Source organism: Melozone crissalis, unplaced genomic scaffold, assembly GCF_028551555.1.
Source record: "Melozone crissalis strain CALT ecotype California unplaced genomic scaffold, PUWL_Pcris_2 ptg000008l_1, whole genome shotgun sequence".
Lineage (NCBI taxonomy): Eukaryota > Metazoa > Chordata > Aves > Passeriformes > Passerellidae > Melozone > Melozone crissalis.
This window is the reverse complement of record NW_026535786.1, coordinates 3688089-3706730: the sequence shown is the minus strand read 5'-3', so window position 1 is coordinate 3706730 and position 18642 is coordinate 3688089.

The window sequence follows — 18642 nt, the reverse complement described above, 5'->3', positions numbered from 1 at the left end:
AAGTCTAAATGAGACTGAAACAATGCATTAATCTTATCCTGTCTCTCTGTGCTAGTGAAAATATCACTCTCAAGGAACTAAAATTAAAACTAAAGGCACAGTCCTATTAATGTTGACTTGGATAAGATTTCTCATTAAATTATTGACTGAATGGAATAATTCTGCCTAGCTCATTCTCAGGAGCAGAAATGCTTTTCTGTCTCTCCACTTCTTCCTTTAAGAACGTACTTGGATAAAAATTATTGTTTTCATTTCCCAATTGTATTTTAATGAATTGAACCAGTCTGGGAATTTGCCAATGAATAAATATATGTGGAAGATTGTATATATTTCTTAATATGTATATAAAACAGTTTTGGTCATCAGAACAATTTGTTGCACTTAAAGATGTTTACAGATTTAATGGAAAATGAGTGAGACGATTTATTTTCATTCATCTATTGAAATGTTGCTAGTTTAACTGGATCTTGCACATCATTATTATCTGTAACAATAAATCAATATTTTACCTCACATTACAACGAGCATGCAGTGACACCACTATGAATGTCAGCTGCAGGACCCACAACTGGTTCCTGTTCATTGTCTTGTTAGTAACACCTTCATCTGACTAATAAGATTATTTTTTCAGTCTATATTTATAAATACTTTTGTGGCATAAAATTACTCCAGGTTAAGAACATGAAGGAGCTGTGAAAAATTGGGCACTCCTAATTTGACTGGAGTTGGAGGTTAAACCTGGAGGTGATGCACTCTGTGACCCTCTGGACTCGGTCACAGAGGTGGAACTGTCCCATTCACCAACTGTAGAGACTCTTGTGTTAAGCCCTGGGGGTTTTACTCCTTGTGGATAGCTGGGAAGGTGCTATGGAATGTTGCTGTGTTTCAGTCACAGAACAAGTTAATCTCATGGCATTGCACAGGCAAAACTCCAAATAGTTCAGCGGCTGCAGAATGAAGCCTCGAAACTGGAGCATAAAAGGAGAATTCCTCTTTGGTACAAAGAAGTAGAGCTGACCACAATAACAGCATTTTAAAAAATAATATTTTGTGTCTGAAATGCATAGCAACTAATTTTACTCTTCTGTACACCTAGTGAGGTTCCCTTTACCTATAGTCATGGGATAAAATCAACTAAATGCATGTGAACTGATAGTACAGACCTCATAAATGAGGGCTATTGGTGCCAGATGTGTTTTATTTACAAACTAATGAACATTTAGGTTTTGTTCAAGGAGGAAGAAAAAAGATGGAGGAGAAAAAAAAAAAAAAAAAGTCTGTGAAAGCAATTCATGTGACTATAGTTTTAAAATTCTTGTGGCAAATAACCTGTATTTGCCTGTATTTACCATAAGTGTAGTCATTATATTCTAGGAACAAAAATCCAAAAGGCTTTGCAAAAACTTAATTATACAGTCCTGTTTCAAGGCAAAAGATACTCTACTCTAGAAACATGCACTTCCCAATTCCTAATTTTCAGAAGTCTCTATAGGGCACACAGGATGGTGTGAGAGCAAAACATGGAAGATTGCACGACTGCGAATTTAAATGCTTTTTATTTTGTCCACAAAACAGACCCTGCTTGACTACTTAGGAAACACACCTCAAAACTGTTAGGGGACTTTAAAATAAAGACTACCTCTGTTTTGAAATGTTCATATCTCTGTGGCAATCAGTATATGAGCAGATAGAAATTTTCCCTCACAATCTCAAGCATACTGCCAGAATTCCAGAATCATGTCTTAGGCTGGGAGGGATCTCCAGAATTCCAATAGTCATTATGCCCTGCTCAAAACAGATGTAAACTGATCAAGTTGTTCAGCTCTATGCTCAATCAATTTTGTACATGTCCAAAGATGGAGACTACACAACATTTCTGGACATTCTGCAGCAGTATTTGATTGTCTTCATGGGATTTTTCCCCCCCTAATATCTATTTGGAATCTCCCACCTTGGAGTAATTTGCTCCCATTTCCTCCCATCCTATCACTGTGTGCCCTCAAGAAGACTCTAGCTCTATCATTCTCTGATCAGCTAATTGTGGACAGCAGCACGGCCTGTCCTTCAGCATCTCTTCTCCAAGGTGAACAAATCCAGCTTTCTCAGACTTTTCTCATATGGCCTGTGCTCCACATCCTTTATCAGCTTTGTGGTCTCTGCTGGGCTCAGTCCAGTACATCAATATCAATCTTGTACTTTAGAGTCCAGAAGAGGACACACTGTCATAGATGTAGGCTTAAAATCACTGAGCAACATGGATCCCTTCCCTTGCACTGCTGGTGACCCTTTTCCTAATGCAGTCCCCTGCTGCAAACACATGCTGCTGGCTTATGGTGAGCTTCTTGTCCACAAAGGAGACCCACATCACTTTCTCCAGAGCTGCTTCCAAGATGGGAGAGCCCCAGCCTGTAGTGTTACATGGTGCTATTCTATCCTTGCTCTTATGGAGCTTCATGATGGTCTGTGTAATATATAGCTTTTCTAGGTCCCTCTAAGTGGCAGCCCTGCCCTCTGGGACATTGACTGCTTTCTCCAACTTGTTGTTTGTCACAGACATCTTTTCATTAAAATCCTTTTGTTAGGATTTTTCCTGCTGAAGCTGAGAAGTTTCAGCAACAAAGTGTAAACAATGGTTATCTGCTGCTGTGGAATGCAACAGGTGGATCCGTGATTGGTCTCAGGTGAATGTTTGGATTTACTGACCACTCACGGCAGAGCTGGCTCTCGCTCTCTGCTGAGACACAGACCTTTGTTATTCATTCTTTTCTATTCTTAGCTTAGCTAGCTTCTGAGAACTTTCTCTTCTATTCTTTTCAGTATAGTTATAATGTAGTATGTATATATCATAAAATAATAAATCAAGCCTTCTGAACATGAGATCAACATTCTCGCCTCTCTCTTCACCTGCAACCCTTGTGACCACCATCACAGTTGTTGTCTACAAACTTACTAGGGATGCACTCTGTCCCATCACCTGGGTTGCTACTGAAGATTTTAAGTGGGATTGGTTCTGTTATTGACCACTGAGGGACGCCATTAGTTACTGAACTTTGCTCCACTAATTGCAGCTCTTCAGGTCCACCAGCAGAGCCAGTTCCCCACCCACCATTTTTTCTGCTTAGACAGCCCTTATCTTCCAAATTCAGTGGTAGGAGACTATGGGAGATTGCATCAAAGACCTCATTAAAATCAATGTGGACAACATCCACATGCTTTCTTGGGCACAGCACCCATCACTTCGCAGAAGGCAGTGAGGAAGGTCAGGTATGATTTCCACTTGCTAAACCTGGAAAAATAGGTAAAGCCTGGAGAAGAGAAGACTTGAGGATGACCTCAGTGTGGCCTTCCTGCATGTTGAGGGAAGAGATGGGGCAAGATTATTTATGAGGGAGAGTACTGACAACACGAGTGGAATGGGTTCTCTTACAGAAGAGATGGGGCAAGATTATTTATGAGGGAGAGTACTGACAACACGAGTGGAATGGGTTCAAATTGAAAGAGACTAGGTTTAGATTAGATTTTAGGGGGAAAAAATCTTTGCTTTGAGAGGCACAGAAACAGGTTGCCCAGAAAACCTGTGGATGTCCCATGCCTGGAGGTGTTCAAGGCCAGGGTGGACAGGACTTTGAGCAACCTGATCCAGTGAAAGGCTTCCCAGTGGGGTGAAAATAGATGACCTTTAGGGGTCCCTTCTGACCCAGGACACTTTATGGTTCTATGATTCTATGATAAACCTGTGCTGGCTGCTCTCAATCTCCTTCTCATCTCTTTTTGAGTTTAGAAATGAATTACGAGTCTATTTACCCCATCATCTTCCTGGAGACTTAGGTGAGACTGACTAGCCTGTAGTCCCCTGAACCCACCTTGTTACCCTTCTTAAAAACCATGTGATATCTACCTTTTCCGGTTCTGAGGAGCATCCACAGTTGCCATGACACCTCACAAATGATGCAGTGGGGCATCACAATGTCATTAGCAAGCTTAGATTGCATCCCACCCAGTTCTGTGGACTCATGCATGCACAAGAGGCTTAAATGATGCCTAACTTTCTTCCTCTGAGTGGGTACAGGTTTGCCCCCGTGGATTTTGCTAGAATGCTCAGGGTCCTGGAAGCCCAGAGGACAAACCTTCCAGTGAAAAACCTGAGATGAAAACTGCAATGAGTGCATCAGTCTTTTCCTTGTAGCTTCTCACTAAGTTCCCTACCCTGCTGATAAGTGGGCACCCAGCATTCTTACCCTCCTTTTACACCAATGTGTTCATACTGTCCTAGTTGTCCTTCACCTTGTTCACTCCAGGTCTCTATGTGCTGTGTGAAGGTGATTACTGTACAAATTCAATTTCAATCTCTGTGCTCCAGAGCCTGAAGAAGCCTTTCCCTTTCCACTCCAGTTGCAGCAGTCCAAGATTGTGGCTGAGAGAAGGAGGTGCTATTTTATGTCTTGAGGTGAGCTGGCACAAGCTAATCTTGATGATCCAAACTGAATGCACAGCCCAGGGAGAGAGAGACTGTGCTGGCAAGTCATTTAATGACATTTTGATCAAATGCAAGAACAAGTTGTGAAGGACATATTTTTGTGAAGAAATCAATCAATCAATCAAAAAGAAAGAGCAGGCTTTGGGATTTTTTCCCCCTCTATTTCATTAGCATTCTAGGGACTTCTGAAGGACATTTTTATATGGAAAATGTTATTATCATATTCTGCTCACATTCACTACTATTCCGCTCTTTTTCACTTTCACTTATTCATTCTTTTTCACTACTCTCAAGCAGAATTTCACTGAAAGTCCATTTCATCAGTCTGGTTCAAGCAGTTGTCTCTCTTAGTACTATAGCATCCTTGTCAAATTTGCTTAGCCAGAGTACATATTGCAAATCTATTTTCTGTTTCCTATATAATTCACTTTGTTTAAAAGGCAATGAACTAGAAATATTTAAAAGAAGTGTATGTCATATATATAACTTTAGAATTTTAACCTAGAGTTTTCATTCTTTAATGTATTCACCAATCCCACGTGCCTTAATTTATGAATTGTAATCCATAAAGTCAAGAGTTAGTGATCCCAATGCTTTCCAAATAGTAAACCCTAATTCAGTATTTAATCAAATGCAGCCTTTTTGTCATGCTTCAATTACTATGTCACTGGAAATTAATGCAAATTTTATATTCATAGAACTAGGTTGCTGCAAGGGTTAATTAGTTTTAGTCTAAGCACTTTACACAATAGCACAGCAGGAAATTGGAATTTCAAGCAAGATTACATCATTAAACCTAGTACATCAAAGATTTTTCCCTTTGCCCTGAAGTAGCACTGTTCCTAAATTGGGTGTCACTGCAACACCATGAAAGCTGTTCTGCTGCTAAATTTCAAGCAGATATTCTGTATTTTAGAGTATTTTATACAATTAGCAGATACAAACTATCAGAAAAGCTACTTCAGGGATTGATTTGGATACTCTTGCACACACAAAGTGAATGCAATGGCCCTAACAGCCCATTCTGGTATAGATCATAAATTGGTAGGGCCTTCAAGTCAGCTCTGCATATAGAGTTTGCGTGGAGCAAAATTTAAAAATAGAACTGTAAAAATCCGCAAACAGCATGATCATGTCCTGTATACAGTGACCATCTCTCAAATGGATTACATGCAAGGAACTAGGTGGCCCCAATTTTGGAGGGGGGAAAGCATATAGATTCTAGAGTTATATGGTCTGTCTTGTTCTCTGGCTGACCTTCCAAAAGATACACTTGCTTCTTGAACAACTTCTGCCATCATCTTAACTTTTCCAATACAAAAAGTACATGAATTGAACCGAAACTTCTGAATGAAAAATTGTGTTATTTGAAAGAATTTGATGTCCTGTTGATGCATTAAGTTCTGTGCCCCACCCCTGTGCCACCTCAGAGGGCTTTGTTACAACAAAGCAGTGATCCCAAGTCCTTTGTATCCTGATAGATTCTCCCTTACATGCTCATTTTCTTGAGCAAAGGAAGGAATTTTACAGTAAATTTGAATGTGGCTCTTTCAACTACATATAGTTATTTTAAAAAGGTATCAGAAACAGTGAGGTCTTCTTCATAGTTTGTTAATGAAGGCTATCTGAAGTTGCAGGAATCACCAAAGAATATGCATGCAAATCATGATCCATTCTGTCTGTCCTTAGGCCAGTGTGCAGCAAGTGGAACAATGTGCAGACACTGCAGCTTTTTTTGTTGTTGATCTTCTTGAATAACATGTCTTTGCTACTCAAATTCATTCCAAAAAAGCTGTCTCTAATGAGAAGGGATTTTAAACGTATCAGATTTTTATTCATGGAATGAATAGGAATAAAAAGCATGAAAGGCATCTGGACAGTCATAAAATTCAATCTCTGGTATGAGAACCTCCTGGATGTCACACTCCATGCATATGATTACTTGCCTACACTAAACACTCTCCAGAGCAGTAGAAATCCCTGTAGCAGAACATGTCCTACCTGGCTTCCTAAAAATGAAACCCAGGTAAGGTTTTTTTCTACCTCAGCTTTTTTCCCTTGACCCAACAGATTTGCTGACACTACAAATCATACTGCCATAAAAAACAGAGATTCAACTAAAAAGCAAGACTTTACTGGTTGTGAGGATGAATTTGTTGTGTGCTGCTGTAATGCAAATGGTCCAACCAAGGAAGCGTTTCTGCTTCTCAGAGTAAGAACTCTGCAAAGGACCTCAGTTACCAACACACATGCAAATACAGGCACTGATGAATCTCTCACAGCCTCCTCTGGGACACAGGCAGACGTCTGCAAAACCAGGTTTTCTGGAAATGGTTCAGTAGGCTCAGGGTTCCTTGGTGACTCTATCAGCAGCATTTCCTCCCCTCCTGCCCTACTGCTGCCACTAGCACTTGTATCATAACACTAGATGCTAAAGAAAACACCTAATTGTCATGAGACTAGTGATAAAACCACAGGGGTTAGACACAACCAGAATAAAATGGGAGTATTTTGGAATGAGATGACATTTAAAGCCACTTTCTCTTCACAGACTGTTCTATGATTCTGTATTGTTTCTCTTTTTCTTTTTTTCTAAATGATATTTCTTGTAAATAGTTTGAATGGGGTGCCTTATAGTTTAATGATACAAAGCTAAAACACGCAGTATTTTTCATGGCTCTATGGAAGACTCAAAGTAGGGAGGTTTGTTCTGATGTCTTGCAAGTATTAATATTCCAAGTTTAGAATACACCATCTCATGACCTCAGGGTAAGGACAAGAAGCCAGCACTTCTGTCAGCTTTCAGTTCTGGCTTCCTGGACTTGCTCCACTGAGGTCCTGGGCTTTGCCCCCACCCAAACCCTAGGGGCACTCCACAGCCTCAGCATTTATGGGCCATGCTGAAGCAGCTGAAGAGAGGAAGGCGGCTCTACCATTTGTGGTTCCTAATTCCTTATGATCCCAAGGAACCTGAATCCTTTTGCAATCTGTGTTCCTTACCAGTTCTGTACTGCCCATACGTGTGGGTAAAGGAAGACCCAGCCTGTCCAGCTGCTGGGAGATTTTGGCATGGTGGCAGCATATTTATAAAAATAGGTAAAGAATAGCAGCTACAGATTTTTGTGAATGTGTAATACCATACATACACATACAAACTCCCTGGAGCTGTTATGCCATAAAAGACTGCACAAGCAGGATGGGATCAAGCTGATATTTATTAAGTTGCAAACCTACTGTGAGCCTTTAGGAGGGATATATTTAAGAAACCAAGACATACCAAACTTCAGTTTGTTCCAGGAAGTGGGAAAATTTACTTGAAATTTCCCACTCCATCCTATAATCCTACGTTCTTAAATTTATCATGAAATATTCACTTAAATTGGAAGAAATGGGGTACAGGGGTAAACAGTTCCGTGATGCAAATGACATTTTAAAGTATTTTATCTCTCATCAGAAGTACATGGAAAGAAGTTTATTTTATTCTTCTCCAAACATCACTGCCTATTTCTATTTTAAACCCCAGTATATGTATTAAAAATATGTTCCTCTAATTTTAAAGGCCTTTTTTGTATTTGGAGACTCATAACTTCATTAGGATTTCTGTATTGTAAAAGGTGTGTGTGCTTTTGGAAGGTAAGCAGCAAGCACAATCTCTCATTAGGCCACAAGTAGTTTACACATTCCTGTTTTCCAAGTGGCTCACAGCTCGTATGCCTGTTGCATTTAAGGAGTGTCTTTGTGGTTTTAATTGGATAAATTGTAACACAAAATATTTTAAAATTAGGAAAAATTTTTTTTGAGAATCTCTTAGAAGAAAACAGTTGGCAAGCAGGTTTTTACCACTTCATACTTTATATCTGGTTTCTTTTGCCTTTAGGCATACTGGTAGACCTCTTTATCTACAGTGTGAAGCACCAGGAAAAGAAGAAGCAGGCACTGGAGTGCTCTTTAGGAAAGCTTGGTAAAATATTGCTCCTAGCATCCATATTTCTCCTCTGCTGTATGAGATGTGACAGCAATAAGGGCTGAATCATTTCCTATGGTTCTTCAGAGACAGGAGCTGATGGAAGGATACTGACTGTCTTCATGTAGAGAAAAATGCTTCCAATTTTACTGAGGCTTCCCTGGTCACCCATGTGTTAAATCAGCTGATTTTGAAAGGACACGTAAACTAAGTCTAAGAGACCTTTTTTTCCCAGGTGCTCTCATTCCAGGCAAAATTGCACAGCTTGCTGTGGAGCCTCTGGAATTCTTCTCATGGCCCTTTTCATTTATGATTACTGGATTGGCACTGGCTGCAAGAGTTAACTTAGGGTTTTCAAAAGCCCATGATTCCTTCTTTGAAGATGCAAAGTGCCCTTTGTAAAAAATTCGCATCCTCAGCTTTGAACTTCAGCAGCAGCCTATTATTTTAACACTTCATTTAAATGTTAATGTGCTATTTTCTAAACTTCAAACTGCTAAACTGCTGCATGATTTCCGGACTCCATAATGAAGGTTTTCATGTTGGAATGACATTTTCTCTAGATTACACAGGTACGAGTCTCCATAATTACAGAGATAATAGAGCAAGGCAAGGCTTCCGGCAGAGTAAAACATAGCTGAGTTTTTAACTGAATAGCTGCATTGAGATAGAGGACAGTCATTCTCAGGCTGCATGGCATTTAAAGACACTTGCGAAAGATCATTTAAATCTCCCATGCAGCCACAAAACAAGATAGAAGCCTCAGCCCATGCTGCAGTAGCCACCTATCTGTACAGTTGATGCATTTATGCAAGACATACATACACATACACTCCCAGTGAGGTTCAAACTGCCAGTGAAAATAGGGATGCTGCCTTTTGGTGTAAGAAGGAGTCTTCACATTACAAATTTCATTTTTCATCATAGGTGGCTCCTATATGGCATGTGATCTGCAACAAGTTTATGTTTTAAGTAAACAAGAGGTAAGTAAAAATATCCTAAGATTTCCTGTCTTGGTGAAAGGAGTAGGAATTCTCTTGACCAGGGTGAAATCAAACAAAAATTTCAGAGAGAGCAAAGAAAACATTAAAAAAAAACCTCAAAACAAAAACAAACAAAAAAAATCCAGCTGCCAATTCTGTCCATTATTATCTATTTCCTTCTATCAGTGCAGCCACAAAATGTCCACCCTCGTTTCCTGGAGTAGGAAGAAACAATCAAGTGAAGTATAGAATACCTAAATGCACTCTGCATTTCCCCCTGTATTCAGGGATCAACTACAAGGGCACAATTGCTACACATAGTACATGTTCTTCATCTGACTGTCTGGGTTCTGGAAAATCCAGGAACACAATGTGGGTTTAGATTTACCCAACTCCTGTGCATAAAACTGTCATGTCAATGTCTTTTTGCTAGTGGATTAATCTACATATCAGGCACATCAAGCCACCTAGTACTCACACATGGGTGTGCAGGGTCCTACAGATTTCCTGGGGACATTTCCTTCTTGCTTCAGGGCCTCATTTTTTAGCTGCATGATGAGTTTCTAGACTCAGGTCTTCAAGATGCAGAGAGTAGATTCAGTAATTTTAGCTTAATTTTGGTTCCCCTACAGTCCTTCATTTAAACAGCCTCCCCATGTACTGGGTATGGAATATCAGGTTCAGTTTTCCTCCACAGATGAGCAGGAACTTCAGGCAAATAGATAAATCTAGAATCATGTTCCTATAAATCCATAAGATACAAACAGTAGTGGGATCATACCTGAGATATCTGAGGCTGTATTTTAAGGCATGTATAACCAGGGATCTGTGGTAATGTGGACATTTCAAGAAACTCTAGGATATTTCAGATGATTTAAAATACCTTTGCATAGCCTGGTCAGTTGGACCTCTTGTGTCTGGTCAGACAATTTGCTATCAGTGCCACGTGGGTTCTATGAGTGGATCTGTCACAGATGAGAGCTTAGACACTTGGCTTATAAATGTTAGTTTTCATTTTGATGTCTTAATTTATGACTTAAACCTATTTCTAGTGACTTCAGCTGATGTCAGATCTGATGCCCTGCAGTGTAAGCACCACACCTAGCCCTCAAAACAAGGAGTTAAGGAACAGCAAATTTTCTGGTCAGCAAGAAGGACTGGTGGACAGGCAGCAAGACTCCTCCTAGAGATTTTTGTTTCTTTTTATCAAAACCAAAAACAAAACCAAGACAGAAACTCATCAAAAGAGTAGGTTTTGTACAGGAATAATAGAGAGGTGTAGCCAATATAAGCAGAATCACAGAATCCTCTGCAAAGTAATTGAATGTTTTCTGACATAGTCTACAGTTCTAATTGGGGTCTGATGGGGTAAAAGGGCTTAGAGAAATTACTATTTACTTAGTAATTCAGAAAGGTCCTTTTTATTTACAGCCATTTGGGTTTATTGAGTAACTACATAGAATATTTATAGTATCTGCAGTCTGTTCACTGCTCGTTTGGAAACAAATAGAGCACATCCACAGTTGGTAAATTAAAACCCGGTATTATGTCATCATGATGGAGGCAAGAGCCTTTTACACAGCATTCACAGACACCCCCACAAAGATCTGAATCATACTGTGTGTGGAGTTGTGGGCAGCTATCCCTGTTGCCTCTCCCTCCTGACTCAGAGGGGCTGCTCTACCACAGAATAAGGAGGATTTTCTGTGGGGAATCTAGCCAGGAATCAAGCTAAATCAGGTAGGCATTTGACATGCAAAAATCAAGGAAAATACTTAGGATTTTAAAGCTTTGCAACATTAATAATGAAATACTGACTTTCATTAATTAGCAACATTAATGTATCTTGGCAATATCATTAAGGAAAAACAGACGCCAAAGAGTAAAACTTCTCATTTACACTGCTGTGTTGTAGTGGTTCCTGGAGATTTGGAAATCAAAGGGTAATTCATGGGCCACATTAGGGTTGGTTTTAAGTGTGGTCTCTACATGCCTCAAAACTAAGGATCTGTTTGATATGATTTTCAATTTTTTCCATATTCCCAAAACACCACTTTTCTTGCAAAAAAACAGCTCAGGTAATGAGTGCTTTGTCAGATTTATTTCACACAAACATCTTTAATACAAACACCTAGCAGTCCAGGAACTACATTTAATAAGAAAATGACTTGAAGCAATTAAAGACATTAATTTAATTAATTTACAATAATACTTTTCTAGTGTAACTTAGAGCATGTCAGTGAGTTTTCTTTTTCCTACTATAGAATCTCAAACATCTAAAACATTTTCCAACAAAATTATGGACTTGACTCAGCTAAGTGAGAACTGACTTGTATTTTTGGGCCATTTAGAACTCTTTAGTATCTAGTGGTGAAGAGACCTCTGCACCACTTTCTGGTTGAAAACTCATATCCAAAAGAAACAATTCCTAAGGCTGAGAAACACAACACAGGCTAAAAGCTTAATAAATTCAACTTGGTTGTCAGTGGTGGGCAGAGCTGATCTGTGGAGGACTTGACACATAATTTAATACAATGTCAGCTCTTTAAAGAAGAAAAAAGAATGGTTCCCAAAATAACTAAGGGAAATATCTCCCCTCTTACCAAGAAGGGAACTATCTTAAAGGTGTGAGGCTTTTATCATTCATCTTCTCCCTTTCAACTACCTCTTAGGCTAGATTAAATCCTGACAACCACTCATTCCTGATTTTTCAGTATTTGTAGCTCAAAGTTAATTTGAAACCTTGCTGTGCACTCTTTTCTACAAAGGTCTAGATTCATGACTTCTATTCAAAATACCACCAGACTGGTATCACATATCTTGTCTTTGGTTGTGGCTGACTCCAATGAAGATTTTTTGTCCCTATCCTGTGCCCAAGGCTGGTCATTGCTCCTCACATCCAATGGCATAACTGTCCCTGTAATTGCTCCTTGGCAGAACTAATTCAATACAACTAAGACTAAAAGAGATCTGCTACCCAAGAGAAGGTAGATCATGCTTAATCAATTAGGTTAGACAGCAGTTCCACAAGCACTTCTGCTGGAAAATAAAGGTTCAGAGTCAGCATCTGTAGCTCAATGAAGAATGATTGCAGCAAATCTCTACAAAGCTCTGGACACACACAGGTAACTGATGTGGTATGAAATTACACAGAAAAATCTGCTTTTAGTCTCCTTCTTCAGGGGTAAGAGCTTGAAAAAGGATAATTGGAGTCTGGATTCATAGCAAGAAAAATAAAAGCCTTCCAGGTGCCTTCCAGGCAAACTGGAGTGCTTCGGGCTTGTGGCAACTTGTCCTCCAACCAGGTACATCTGTTTCATGATAGGAAGTGTAAAAGCAGGTAAATATAACTATATGCTGTTGGGACATCTTCACAGTTTCCAAATGTCTTGGACTCAGGCTTGGGTAAAAGTACAAGTAAAAATTCTATTTCATTTAAAGAAATTGAGGAAAAGAAAGAAAAGAAGTTTTTAATGCAATAAAACTCAGAGTGCAGCCCAAGCCATGGGTCCTCCTATTTTTCTATTAGTTTTCAGTCAAAAAATTTTTGGTATAGCAATAAAATACAGAAAAATTCAATACACCACTGAAATTCAGGAAAAATTTCTCTAATGCTTCAGTTTCTGGACTTCACTAATGACCAATTTACTCCATAATGCCTCTGATGCAACAAAATCCTTGTTTGGCAGAGCACCACTTGTGTACTTCTGTTCTGCCTTGTTTAGATGCTAAATATTAAATATCAGTCAGACTATCAAACTATCTTCCAGGGTAAAAAGTCTCATTTTACGCTAATCCTCTAGAGGTGCTCTCAGTGAGGAGGTAACAGGTCACTATCATTGAAGCAAATTAGGTCAACTCAGCTTCTTACTTGCAGTTATTTACCAGTGAAAAAGGTGTGGGCTGAGATCTTGCATCTACATTGAATATTTCTCTTTTTCACTGCCCACCTTTTTATGGAAGAGATTGGGCTATAAATCATGATTGTTATGATTTGATCAGACCAGAGCGTACATAAAGCTTCCAGAACATTGTAAAACAAGTCTTGGCTCACAAATGAGCACACCGGATACAAAGGAGGTTTATGGACAAAAGGATGCAATTCAAGTGATTTACTTTCAGACTCAGCTGTTAGTGATGCAATTGAAAAAAAAGGAGACACGGCTCTTGTTTCTCTCTCTGGCACCAAGTTAAAGACAGAGCTCAGGTCTTGAACCAGGTTCTCAGAGTAAATGTATAGTTGATCAGAAGGCTGAGACACCAGGCTGCAAAGCTGCAAGATGTCACAGCTCTGATCTTCCCAGGCCCGGGGCATTGGCACATACAGGTAATCAAGGGCAGTAATCAAACCACAGCTGAAATGCAAAGAGTAGATTTATTTCATTACCTCAATGACAGTTTATTCTGTGATGGAACTAAAATCTTCCAGTCCCTGCGGAATTAAGGCTGGCACTCTGTCAGCACAATTGAGCAGGGTTCAGGTTGCAGAGACAGTCTATACACTGTGAATGATAAAGTTTTACAAGGAAGAAAGCTAAAATGAAAAACCTTTGCATTCTCCGTAGTCCTCCCTGTGCAAGTGTTAATATCTTCGTTAGTCATAATATGTCACTTGATCTTACTTCCATTCAAAAACAATTGCTTAATTTCCTTATCACAGGCAGCAAGGGATGAGGGCTGGCAGAGACAGCTCTTTGTGTAAGAATGGGTAACACATACTGTGAGTAAAGATAGTTCTTGATTACTTTGACCTTTCATCATTATAACTTTGCTTAATATTGTAATTAGAATATTAGAATGTGCTTCATTTAGCCAAGAATGTGATAAAAAGTAATTCTTTCTGGGGTATTTTTATACACCAGAGATGATTAAGAATTCAGTCAGTGTGTGATTTTCCATTTTCTTTCCTATATCCCCTTTTTAACTTAACTCATGAGAACTATTAAGTTAGACCAAACCTTAATTATTGCATCCTTTTGCTTGACAAATTGAACTATATCACTAGAATCATTTAGCCTAACACCCGGGAATCATCATTTGGAACAAATAAACCATTAAGAGTGAAAAAAGGTGTGAAGGAATGGAATGAATCAGGGCATGAAAAAAGGGCTCCACTGGTGAAGTAAGGAGACAAAACCAGTGCCATAAGGAGTGTGAGATATGTGAAGATAAATTTAGGAGTATCTTGGTCTAAAAGATTTTTAAATCACCTCCTGGAATAATCTTTTAGCCAGTGCTTGAGATTTGCCTTTCAGTACACTCAGCAGGGTCAGGATTTGCCTGAATGTTCAGAAATTCTCTTGATTTCCCAGCCAATATATTACATTACCTCATGCATGCAAAAAAGCTAAAGTCAGGAATGCACTGTTAACTGCTTGTCACAATCCATCTTTTCTAAACATACACTTTCAGAAAATTTTGGAGGGATTTGAAAATGTGAATTGGAGACTTTCCTCTGTTCCTTTGTTGCATCATTTTTCCCTCGGTGAAAATTTTTTGACTTTGCAGGCAGCAAATTTTGCATTTGTGCTGGAAACAGTGTTGATAACACAGAGGTATTTTAGTTACTCCTCAGAAGAGCTTAAACAGCTTTTAAGTCTTTTCTGCTTCTCACCCCACCCCATCAGCCATGAGGGTGAGGGTGCACAAGGAGTTGGGTGGGGACACAGCTCCCAATATCTCCCAACTGAAAGGGATATTCCAGACCATGTGACATTATACACAGTATATAAAGCTGGGTGGGGGAGAAGAAAGAAGAGGAAGGCATTTGGAGTGATGGTGTCTGTCTGTCTTCCCAAGTTGATGTTGTGCATGATGAAGCTCTGCTGTCCTGGGGATGGCTGAAAATCTGCCTGCCCATAGGAATTGGTGAATGAATTCCTCAATTTGCCTTGCTTGTGTGTGTAGCTTTTGCTTCACCTATTAAACTCTATCTCAACTCAGGAGGTTTCTTACTTTTGCTCTTCCAATTCTCTCCCACATCTCAATGTGAGGAGACTGAGTAGGAGGATTTGTGGGGTTTAGGTGCCACTTGGGGTTAAACCGCAACATCATTGTAAAGAGAGGAAAACTGTTATGCCATGGTCTCAGTTAGTTGTACACATTTGCCAAATGAGGGTCAGACAGGGTCATGCTGGCTTCAGAAATCCTGTGGAGTTGAATAGACATAAGGCTGTGTTAAGAAAGTCTTGCAGATCCTTGAACTCTGAGTGACATCTCATAAGTAGCTCAGGATTTCTTGGAGATCAAACCATGTAGTAAGAAATTAGATGCCACAAGGAAGGCAGACTCCAGATCCTACAGTGATGACAACTGTGTGGTCTTGGGTTGCTCACAGTCTGCCATATAAAGTGAGCAATACCTGAAGGCTCAAGAGGAGAATGCTGATCCATGCAGAGGTCCCTGAGCTCTCCTAGCACACAACTGCCGTGCAGAGGCCAAGGGACGGCCTTGAGGGAGCTGGGGAAGTAGGGGCCATGCTCTTACAGAAATGGAGATTGCCTCTGTTGGGGGAGCATAAGCCTGATCCAAGGAGCAATAGAGGGAGCTAAGCCAATTTCCATTTATTTGAAATGAAGGTGATTGTCACTTTACTTTGGAGTTAGGTGTTTTTATATATAGTGCATAACAGTACTCTGGTACATGATTATATAAGGCAATGCTCCCAAGCCTCTAGGATTTTGATCATGCCTCAATTTTCCTCAGTAGCTAAATCCAAACTCCCTTCTAGACTTCTTGGTTCCTTTATTTAGTTTCTTAATTTGTTTGTTCAGGCTTACGGAAAGATAATGAAAATGCCTTGCTGGTGCTCTATGCATTTTGATGGTACATGAAAAATAAAATCTAACCAAAATCTTACCTGAAAAATTACTATGTAACCTGGTTTTGAAGTGCTCCGCCTTCACAGGTTATCTCCAGGGTAAGCAGCATATTCTCTGCATTCCATGCCATGAAAACACCAGTCTGGTGAGCTGTAACACACCCTTGCATTATTTCACACACATTGAATGGCAAAGGAAGATATCATAGAAAATCATGATCGTGGCTTAGGCCACAGGGGATCAGAGTAGACTGAGGACCAAGTGTTGTGAAGAGCAGTTTGTGTCCCTCTGCTCTAAATAAGGTTTGTCCTCAACAGTAAGGCAGTAAATCCATGTGCATGCTTGTGTGTCCCTCAAAGACAGAGATCAGCCCTTGTCTTCCCCCGTTTAGCAGGGGAGGTTAAACTTCTGTGTTCCTTTATTTCTTACTGTGAAGAGCTGTTGACTCCCTTGAAGGCAGTGAGGTCCGGCAGAGGGACCTTCCTAAATCAGAGGACAGGGCAATCACTACCCATATGCAGTTCAACAAGGGGAAGTGCCAGATTCTGCACTTGGGATGGGTCAAACCTGGATATATGGACAAACTGGGGCATGAGATGCTGGTGACCAGTGCTGCACAAAGGGACCCAGGGATTCTGGTCAATGGCAAGCTAAGCATAAGTCAGCAGTGCCCTGGCAGCCAGGAAGGCCAAGTGTCTCCTGGGGGGCATCAGGCACAGCATGGCCAGCCTGGCAAAGGGAGAGGATTGTCCCGCTCTGCTCTGCACTGGGGCGAACTCATCTTGGATATTCTGTGCAGCTTTGGGCACCACAATGTAAGAAAGAGATTAAGCCACTAGAGAGTGTCCAAAAGAAAGCAACAAAGACGGTGAAGGGTCTTGAGGGGAAGCCACAGAAGCCAAGAAGTAGATGAGGTCACTTGGTCTGTTCAGCTTGGAGGAGACTGACAGAGACCTCATCGCAGTTTACAACTTCTTTGTGAGGGGAAGAGGAGGGGCTGGCACTGATTGTTTCCCTTTGGTGATGAGTGACAGGACCTAAGGGAATAGCCTGAAGCTGTGTCAGGGGAGGTTTAGGTTGGATATCAGGAAAAAATTCTTCACCCAGAGGGTGGCTGGCCACTGGAACAGGCTCCCCAGGGAAGTGGTCACAGCACCAGCCTGACAGAGTTCAGTAAGTGTTTGGACAATGCTCTCTGGCACATGGTGTGACTCTTGGCTTGTCCTGTGCAGGGCCAGGAGTTGGACTTGATGATCCTTTTGGGAACCTTCTAACTCAACTTATTCTGTGATTTTCCCACTATCATGAGATTTATGTTTTGGTTGATTGTCTTTTTTCTCACAAAGTTTAGTGACCCACACTCTTCATTTAGTGACCCACTTGTTCTGTATGTATTTTTTTCCCTTTCATCCTTACCCAGATATTTTCAGCATGACTTACTTCCTACTACTTATTGGAGACCTCAGATCAAGCCTGCATCTTTGACATGGAAGAAACACTTCCTTCCTTTTGTCCATGAACACATTATACCCTTTAAATTGATACTTTTAATCAATATGCCAATTATGTGAATTTTCTCTCCGAGTCGATTCTGTAAATTAAATCACATTCTGATCCTCTACATGAATAATTTCAGGTTTACAGATGTATTCTCCATGGTTTTTATCATATACAGAAACATAAAATGTTTGGCAGGCTTTCTATAATCCCCTTTGATACTCCTAAACTCTGTAAAACAAAATATCTTTTCTAGTTTCTTGGCCTTTGTCCAAGTCAGCAAGTCAGCTTGAGTTTATGCTCATCTGTAGGGCACTGTCCATTGCTACTCTTGATCCTGGTTTAAAACTCTTCTCAACAGATTTACAAAATAATCTTCAAAGTTTCTCTTCCTCTTCACGTATTCTAAACTCTGCCATCAGTCAAAGAATGACTCATTAAATATCCTTGGATGAAGCAGTGAAAACCCTCCTGACAGCACCATCTGCTTAGCCATGGCTTTGTCAATTGGATACATTTTTATGTGTATGTTCTTTGTCCCTTCACTGGAGGAACAGATGGAAGTCCCCAGTCCTTCAATTTTCCTTCCACTATTTCACAGTCAGTTTGGATCAGCGTAGGAACAGTAGCAGAGCTCAGGAGAAAAAGCAGAATTGTGCCTTGACCAAGAGTCCGGATGTACCTCAGCAACTTTCAGTAATATTTCACCTCCCAAGTACTCTCCAATACATCTCTGGGAATCTCTGGGAGTCTGGGCAGAGCTTTTCCCCTGCAATCCTCACAATACTCACCTGCCGACTCTGACAGAGGCTTGGAAACTAGAAGAGATATTTTCTAGAAGAGACATTTAGTTATTATAGAAATTTACTCATACAGTCATACATTCATCTAGATCTCTGC